Source organism: Macrobrachium rosenbergii, chromosome 13, assembly GCF_040412425.1.
Source record: "Macrobrachium rosenbergii isolate ZJJX-2024 chromosome 13, ASM4041242v1, whole genome shotgun sequence".
Lineage (NCBI taxonomy): Eukaryota > Metazoa > Arthropoda > Malacostraca > Decapoda > Palaemonidae > Macrobrachium > Macrobrachium rosenbergii.
In genome coordinates, this window is record NC_089753.1 from 68,609,063 (window position 1) to 68,617,624 (window position 8,562).

The following is an 8,562-nucleotide window of genomic DNA, read 5'->3' on the forward strand; positions in this document are numbered from 1 at the left end:
GTGTGTGTTTGTGTATGTGTGTGTGTATATCTGATTTTTGTCTCACAAAAATTACCACTTATGTAAATATTCATTGCTTAGCAAAAGTTAATAAAAAGTGGTAGTAGAAACTGCAAGTGTTTTTCATATAACAGTTTCCACAGGTGCATTAATATTTTAAAAGAATTACTATGTCCAAAACTCACTCACTCAAGCAAACACACACACACACACACACACACACACACACATATATATATATATGTATGTGTGTGTATGTATATATATATATATATATATATCTGTGTGTTTGCCTATATAGTGTGTTTTGGTGATATATAATACCTATATGCAATTCTTTTAGAATGATAATGCATTTGTATATATATATATATATGCCTCATATATGGGGGTAACGCCTCATTATAGGTATAGATATAAATTATCCGTAAAATATATAATACGCTAATGACAATAGTAAGTGATAAATATATATATATAGGGAATAGCCATATATATAAAACAGGTAAAATGCTGCTAAAATATAGGAGAGTATATATTCATATTGAATAACAGTGTATATTTATAGCATCTTTCATATATATATAAAATAGAATAGATATACTCATAAAAATATATATATTATATATAAATATATATATATATATATATACAGTACTTTATATAGTGTTTATATACTCTATTCCAATTCATCATATATATATAATATATATATATTATGATACTGTCTATTGTTATATACAATATATAGGGGATAGTTCATGTATGTATTTTCTCTGTGGAAACAATACCAGTCTGGAGTTTGCCAGATGAGTGGATGGATACAATTTCAGTGCAATTCTTTTAGAATGATAACCCATCTTGCCATTTTGGGCCTCGAGGTGCGAGATGGAAAATCGCAAAACTGAAAAGATTTGACAAAAGTTAACTGATCGACAGGAATAGCCTGTAAAACAGGTAAAATCTTGCGGGGAAGAGCAGTATTCAATAACAGTGTCTTTTATAGCATCTTTCATTATAGGAAAAAAGATATACTCATAAGGCTATATTAAGCGAAAGCCTTCTATTCTTAGTGTTTCAACACTATTCCAATTTATCCATAACTATAAATTTATGACACTGTCTATTGTTATGACAAGCAATAGTTCAGAGATTTTCTCTGTGGAAACAATACCAATGGGAGACAGCAGATAGGATGGATACATTTCAGCAACGGTAGAACCCATCTTGCCATTTTGGGCGAAAAGAAAATCGTCACTTGATCAGATTTGTCCAAAAGTCAAAGATACATAGAGGCTGAGAATATCTTGAAATAAGAGCAGTATTCCAATCATACGGGATCCTGAATTAAAATGGATTACCTCCTCCATAACTCTAAATATGACAAGACTGATTATCGAATTTTCAAGTCCAATAACAAAAGATTAGGAATGGTCCTTATGAAATGTCAAAAAATGTAAGTCGAAGCTTTCGGAAAACAATATTTCATCGCAATCAAAGTTATCGTCCTCTGTTGTTGCGACAACAATTGATATCATCGAAATTAGGTCTTGCTTAGTTAGAATGGTACTGAAGCTTAATAAAAGTTATTCTCAGATAAGCTTAATTATATCAATTTTATATCAAAACATTCTGTAGGCCAAAGCTTCCGTGAAAGAGAAAAGTAAAAAGTCATAATGGAACTATACTCCATCTAAGACACAACAAGCCATTCCGTAAAAAAAAAAAAGTTAAGCACAGAATAATATTTTTTCAGATATTCAACCAAGTAACATTCTTTCTCTTATTAAACTACTTAACAAACTTCTGAAAAACAGTAAAGGTAAAAATAAAGATTGCCATCATTTAGTCAATTGCAACGGCATCCCTCTATAAGAATTTGCCCAACATAATGTATGAAGAACAATAGACTTGATTTACTTACAGATTCCGTTGGGTCCTCTTTGTTTGGCTTCTTGCCTCCAAACGCCTGTGACTTAAGTGTGACTTGGCTTAATAGACTACCCCACAATTTCGGTCATACCTAAATCTAAAATTTCAATCCCAATTCGTAGTTATGCAAGTATTTATGTAAATGACAATCTGATGTTTCCTTTTCTTAAAGTCTTGGCTTCTGGCATAGCTCTCTCGGTAATGATGTGGATTTTTTCTTTCAAGTGACATTATTTAAAGCATCATTACATGCATATCATGCAATGGAAAAAAAGCAGCAATTTTCATCCCGACATGAATAAAAAGTAAACCTAATGAGCTTTGCTAATGATGGGAAACTTTTTACGAGTCCAGGCAATCTCATTAGAGACGTCTGTTTAATTAGCTTCTTCTTTTTAGTTATTACAAACGTTCAATTAATCCAGAAATTTTTATCAAAATAATACTAACCATCATTTACTATCTTAATTAGATTTTCTCTAGTGAGTAACAGTCACTTTCTACACTATACGTGTACTTCTTGCATTTATAGCAGGCCTATTTAATTTTTAGTTGGTAGAAACAATGTTCAATGGACTTTCATTCGATGTAGAAATCTGATTCTACTCTCTCTCTCTCTCTCTCTCTCTCTCTCTCTCTCTCTCTCTCTCTCTCTCTCTCTCTCTCTCTATAACTTACCTCACGGTGATGCTGCATTCATAACCATGGGTATGTGTTGAAGATTACCTTAAAACACTTAGTTTTCGCACAAGTTGCTTGAAGACCTGTATAAAAGGTTTCTCAAAGAAACTCAGAGACGAAAAGCACGTATAGTTGTAGCTACTTGTGCAGGGGTGACGTCAGATGCTCTTTTAAACGAAAAATATTTTGTTGAGCACAATTATGTTTCCCTTCCTTCTACTTCTCGTTCTCTGGACACCCATCAATACTGGAAAGTAGTTTGAGCATCTGGACCTCTGAGTAATACATCATCAACAATTTCTTGATGTGCAGATTACGTAAAACTGACATAGTTTGACGTCAAGGGGTTTATGAAGCAAAAGAGATGGTACAAAAATCTTGGATGACCCGAGAAAGTCTGCTGACGGCTTATGACTGCTATGAGTGAATCACGAAATATCTTGATGGTCTCACCGATATCCTCGGCCTCCTACGAAATTTTTAAAATGGCTCAGGTTCATGCAGTGAGAGGGGCTAGTAACTTATCTTTTATCACATAGGGCCACTTATTCCTTTATCGCATTTGCCTTAAGGCAAAGCCCGTGCGGGCGCAAAGTCGGATCAATCTAAACGACCAACCGCCACCTATCAAAACCAAGGGCATTTCCGTTGCAACCGCATTGCTGTCTGTCATGCAGGTCAGGGCATCACCTCTTGACGCGTTATTCCTTAGAAGGAGGGGGTGACAGGTGGGGGAAAGGAAGGGTTGACGCAAGTCTCCAGTTGTGAGGGGTGGGGGGAAGTGGATCAAAATAATTCCCTATAGTTATTAGCTTTGTCCATAATTTTTATCTCTACTTTCACGTTTTTATTTATGCTTGCTTTCATCAAGCATGCCTGATACCTCCAAAACAAGCAGGGCGAATAGAAGTAGTATACATAATTCGTTCTCTTTTTAAGATGGAGAAAATCTGTTTTTTCTTCAGTCTGGACGGAATTAATTTTCCCAACAGTACGGATAAAAGTGATAAGTAGATGATACATATAAAACTTTTTATTAATTTTGGTTGTTCATCTATACTCTATTTTGAGTTCTTAATCATATAATTATTTTGTATTAAATTCCATAGTGAAAAACGATGAATCCAATATGCCGTTATAGAACTAAGAAAATGTTTGCAATAAGCTTCTTATGTTTCGTTCTGAAATACCTAGGTTAATCTGTAGTCAAAGCATGACAACGGAACATTTGGAGGCCATTACCTTCATAATCCAAAAGTCGAGTTCATTGTGGAATTTCTAAAGAACTGTTACTCACTAAGTATGGCCTGACCATGATGCCGGTGATTTACTGCAATGGGGGAGATCAAGAACTGACTTACTTTGCGGAGATATGTCTTCATTATTTGATTTGACGATCGATAATGAATTATAATATTTTGGAGAAATTATCTATCTCTCTCTCTCTCTCTCTCTCTCTCTCTCTCTCTCTCTCTCTCTCTCTCTCTCTCTCTCTCTTGTATGCTCTAAACGTAGTGTCGATAAGTTCCAGAAATATGCCCTCCACGGAAAAAAGAAGGAAAGGAATGAACGAAAGGTAGAAAAACTCGGAAATTGAGAGCTGACATCAATACTCCCCTTGTGTGTGCGATCAGGACTCAAACCAGCTGGAAAGTAAGAAAACATCGATGTTGGGAAACATGATTCAAGGCTATCAGAAAAATGCAATGTTTCAAGTAGTCAAGGAGACAGTGTAAATAAAAAAAAAAAAATTATATTCATTTACATACCTTGTTTCTAAAAAGGTTTTGGAAAATTCGTTCATATGAGTTCCTTTGCTGATTTGGCTTTAGCGGCTCTATGGATCTCTCCGTCGAGGAGATCGAGTTTCAATTAACCGAGGGAGACCCTCAATAAGTGAGGAATAATTATCCGCCTTCACCGGCAGTAAATGAGTTGATCGTTCAGGAAAAGATTTGGTGTGGGATTAGATCATGGTACGGCGTCCAAAAGGAGGTAACGAAAATGGTCATTAAGTGACTGATTTCGAATTATCTTTACTACCATAAAAATATAGAGAGAGAAAAAAGAAGATGCTGAAGAATATGTGTTGGGGAGATGAAGTTGTTGATTATCAACGAGTGAATGAGGAAAAAGGAAGTAGGACATAAGACAAACGTGAAAATAGGGTATTAGAGAGAGAGAGAGAGAGGTTGATTTTGGCTCGTCCACGTCCAATCCTCATAAGTGAATGTGGCTTTGATGCGCAACCGGAGGTTTTCGGTGAGCATTGCAATCAGGAATATTTTTTCTTCGATTAAATTCTGCCGGAGAACCGCTGGGAGCTATAACCTTTTCCATTCCCTACATCAGATTTATTGATACCGTTGATTAGGAGTCGCTCCAGCAGTATAAAGCGATTTTGCAGAGAGAAAAATATATTTTAAGGGGAAGGTTAATCTTTCTTACCTTTAGTAGAGTGAAAGTAGCAAAGTAAGTATTTCCAAAAATCAGCCAATAATTTACTTGAATAACAAACAACATGAAATGTTACAACATGAAATGTTACAACATGAATCTAAAGCCCCTTCCACACGAGGGGGAGAGGCACGAAGGGCACTCGGATTTGCCCGTAATTCCCTCGCTTTTAAACAGTGGTACCAGATCAAACAGTCCAAGGCAGGCAGTAGGCACAGGCAGGCTAACCTATGACTTGGACCACACGCCGGGTAGAGGGCAGAGTGCAGTCAGAGTTGTGTCAGGCAACGTGGTCCCTAGTCAGGCGCCCATCAAGTGCCTCAACAACGGGCACGGGTGCTTAGATGGTTTGCCCGGGGTTTCCTCGTCTATGACGTCATCTATACTCATAATCATCATCCACCCACAAAATTGGCAACAGCGTCTGCCCGCCGTGCATTTGCCCCTCGTGTGGAAGGGGCTAGGAATCTCTCAGGAGCCCCTTTAGATCCTGCTGAAAAGTGTTTCAGAAACCTGGTCTGGTGCTCCCATCTGGGACCAATATTTCGCTGAGCACTTTCATGTGTCACCCTACTAATAATTACTATCATTTGGTTTCCTTGCTAATTTTCTTGAACATTTGCGTTAAGCTGATGAAAACCGTACTTATACTTAGAAATATTATTCATAAAGAAGAATTCTAGACGTCCATCAAACAGCAACCTGCAAATGTATTTCACCATAAATTCCTGAACAAAAATTATGTATAGTGTAATGACTGCATTTACTTCAAGACTTAATATGGCTCTTATCAATTTTCCCAAAACAAAGGCTTCTGATTTTAGTGAAAGACTTTATTATTTAATGAAATTCTCTGCAATTTAACCGACGTCATAAACTATAACTTGAGGCTGGTTTGTAAAAGTGCGTATAAAACATATTCCTATCATTACTTTGAAAACATCCGATAGATGTCTTCTGAGCACAATAAAATCTTATTTGTATGACATTTACATGATCTGTCATTTTGCCTCATCGGATACTTTTAAAGGATGCATTTTTTATGGACAGACATCAAAAGCAGTAGTATATATTTAAGCTTAATTAAATCAAAGTTAGTAATCTGTTCTGAAATGGAATGAATGTGAATTCGCACTACTCTCTCTTCTTATCCGTCTGTCTATCTATCGATTATTTAATTTCTTTCCTCAGGCTCCTTAAGATATCATCACACCCACAGAGATTGGAATTTTCCCTCACTAGCAATAGGACTCGGGCTGGATTTCTGATTGAGAAGAATGCGGTCTGGCTCTGTGAACTTATAAGGCATAAGACACATGGTAGTTAGTCACCTGTGGTGGATTACAACAGCAGGAGAAAGGCAATGGGCCAGGAACCCTATATCAAAATAGTTAAACGTTATATATATATATATATATATATATATATATATATATATATATATATATATATATATATATATATATATATATATATATATATATATATACATATATATATATATATATATATATATATATATATATATATATATATATATATATATATATATATATATATATATATATATATATATATATATATATATATATATATATATATATATATATATATATATATATATATATATATATATATATATATATATATATATATATATATATATATATATATATATATATATATATATATATATATATATATATATATATATATATATATATATATATATATATATATATATATATATATATATATATATATATATATATATATATATATATATATATATATATATATATATATATATATATACAATCACACGTGATTCATATACAATAGCTACAAACGTTTTAATATAAACTGGAAGTAATATATTTTCATATATGTTGAATTTTTAGTTGATAATAAGTCCAGAGGATCGAACCAGCGAACGGGGAATCAGGACTACAGTGACACACTAACCAGTCGGCCACAAGAGAGGTATAAATGAATACCATCTCCCATCAGCCCACCCGTCGAACTCAGGTGTTTTGCGTTTTGGAGATGATATCCACCCACCTCTGCCATGTTGACGTGTGTAGTGCGTTTGTCGCACGTAGCCATATTATGACTATTTATCACATCACCGTGATTCATATACAAAGAAAGCTACAAACGTCCTTTAATATTATTTCGGAAGTAATATATTTTCATATATATTACCGAAGGGAATTTTTAGTTGATTTTCCCTGGATTTACGGACGGGAATCAGCCTGACACACTAACCAGTGATTATATATATGAATACCATACACATACATGATTGGTCGCCATTTGGAATTAGACTTCTTTTACAATTAAAAGGGGTTTATTTACAGAGACTAAGCAATTGTACAAGGAGACAAAACAGAATGCAAAATGGTAACCAATGGGCGGGTTCATTAATTATATTCAGTGAGCAATAATGCAGCAATGAGCCAACAAGCAATCTAATCAGGAAGGGGCCAAGTACAATTATTCCCATTATAATAATAATTTGGTTAGGCTAAAATTAGATTAAGTGGTCTCAGTTAATTATACTGCAAAGGTATGGACTCCAGGATGATGGAATTAATTCATAATAAATTCTATGGGCCAGAATGGACTTCGGTAATCGGGCTGCGACCAGGAATAGTTCGAAATTTGAATGGCAGTGTGACTGAGAGGACGCAGATTGGCAACGGAGCAGACATTATCTCCCCTGTAAGAGACATTATGAATTAGCACTGCACAGACTGAGAAAAATGAAATCTCCCCATAAATATTACATGACTGCACGTTCTTAAATACTAAACATTTTGTAGCCCAGAAGATAATTATAAGAAATCACGTAATCACAGTCTTTGAACAGTAATGGATTTTAGGCTCAGGTACAATGAACAATCATGCTATCAACTGGGAAGGGGCAAAAAGGATTGTATATTCTAATAATGCACTGGAAAGAAATATCATTGAATCTAGCTTTATAAAAGAAAGTTACAGCCATAATATGAATATCAGTCAAGGGATGTATAAACTTGATCCTTTAATATCAAAAGAAATTTGTAAATTGTTTAAACTTTAAGGTAAGCAGTAGAGATGTATGAAAATAGGATTATCATATTTGTAAACACAGTACGAGGGTAGTAATGTTAATGAGTTTCCAAACTCCGCCTCCGTGACACCTGTCAGGTGTGGATCTGAGGTGGCGTATGGTTTGTTTATCAGCAATGTCCCCTGAGAATATATTGTGATTTTTAGCCAAATGAGTTTTAAAGGCCACTCCTACCTCGACACCGGCCTGTGTGGGGATATGTAGTCTCTAACGGTTGTGTATGTTCGTCGGTACTGTTCTTGTAGTATATATATTTGTGACTTCTCATACTCTGTATCAGTCCTTCGTCAATGGCTTGGAAATAAAGTCGAAACCGGTGAGGACCTACACCCTGTTTCTTATTTTTCACCTGTGGTAATATATATATATAATATATA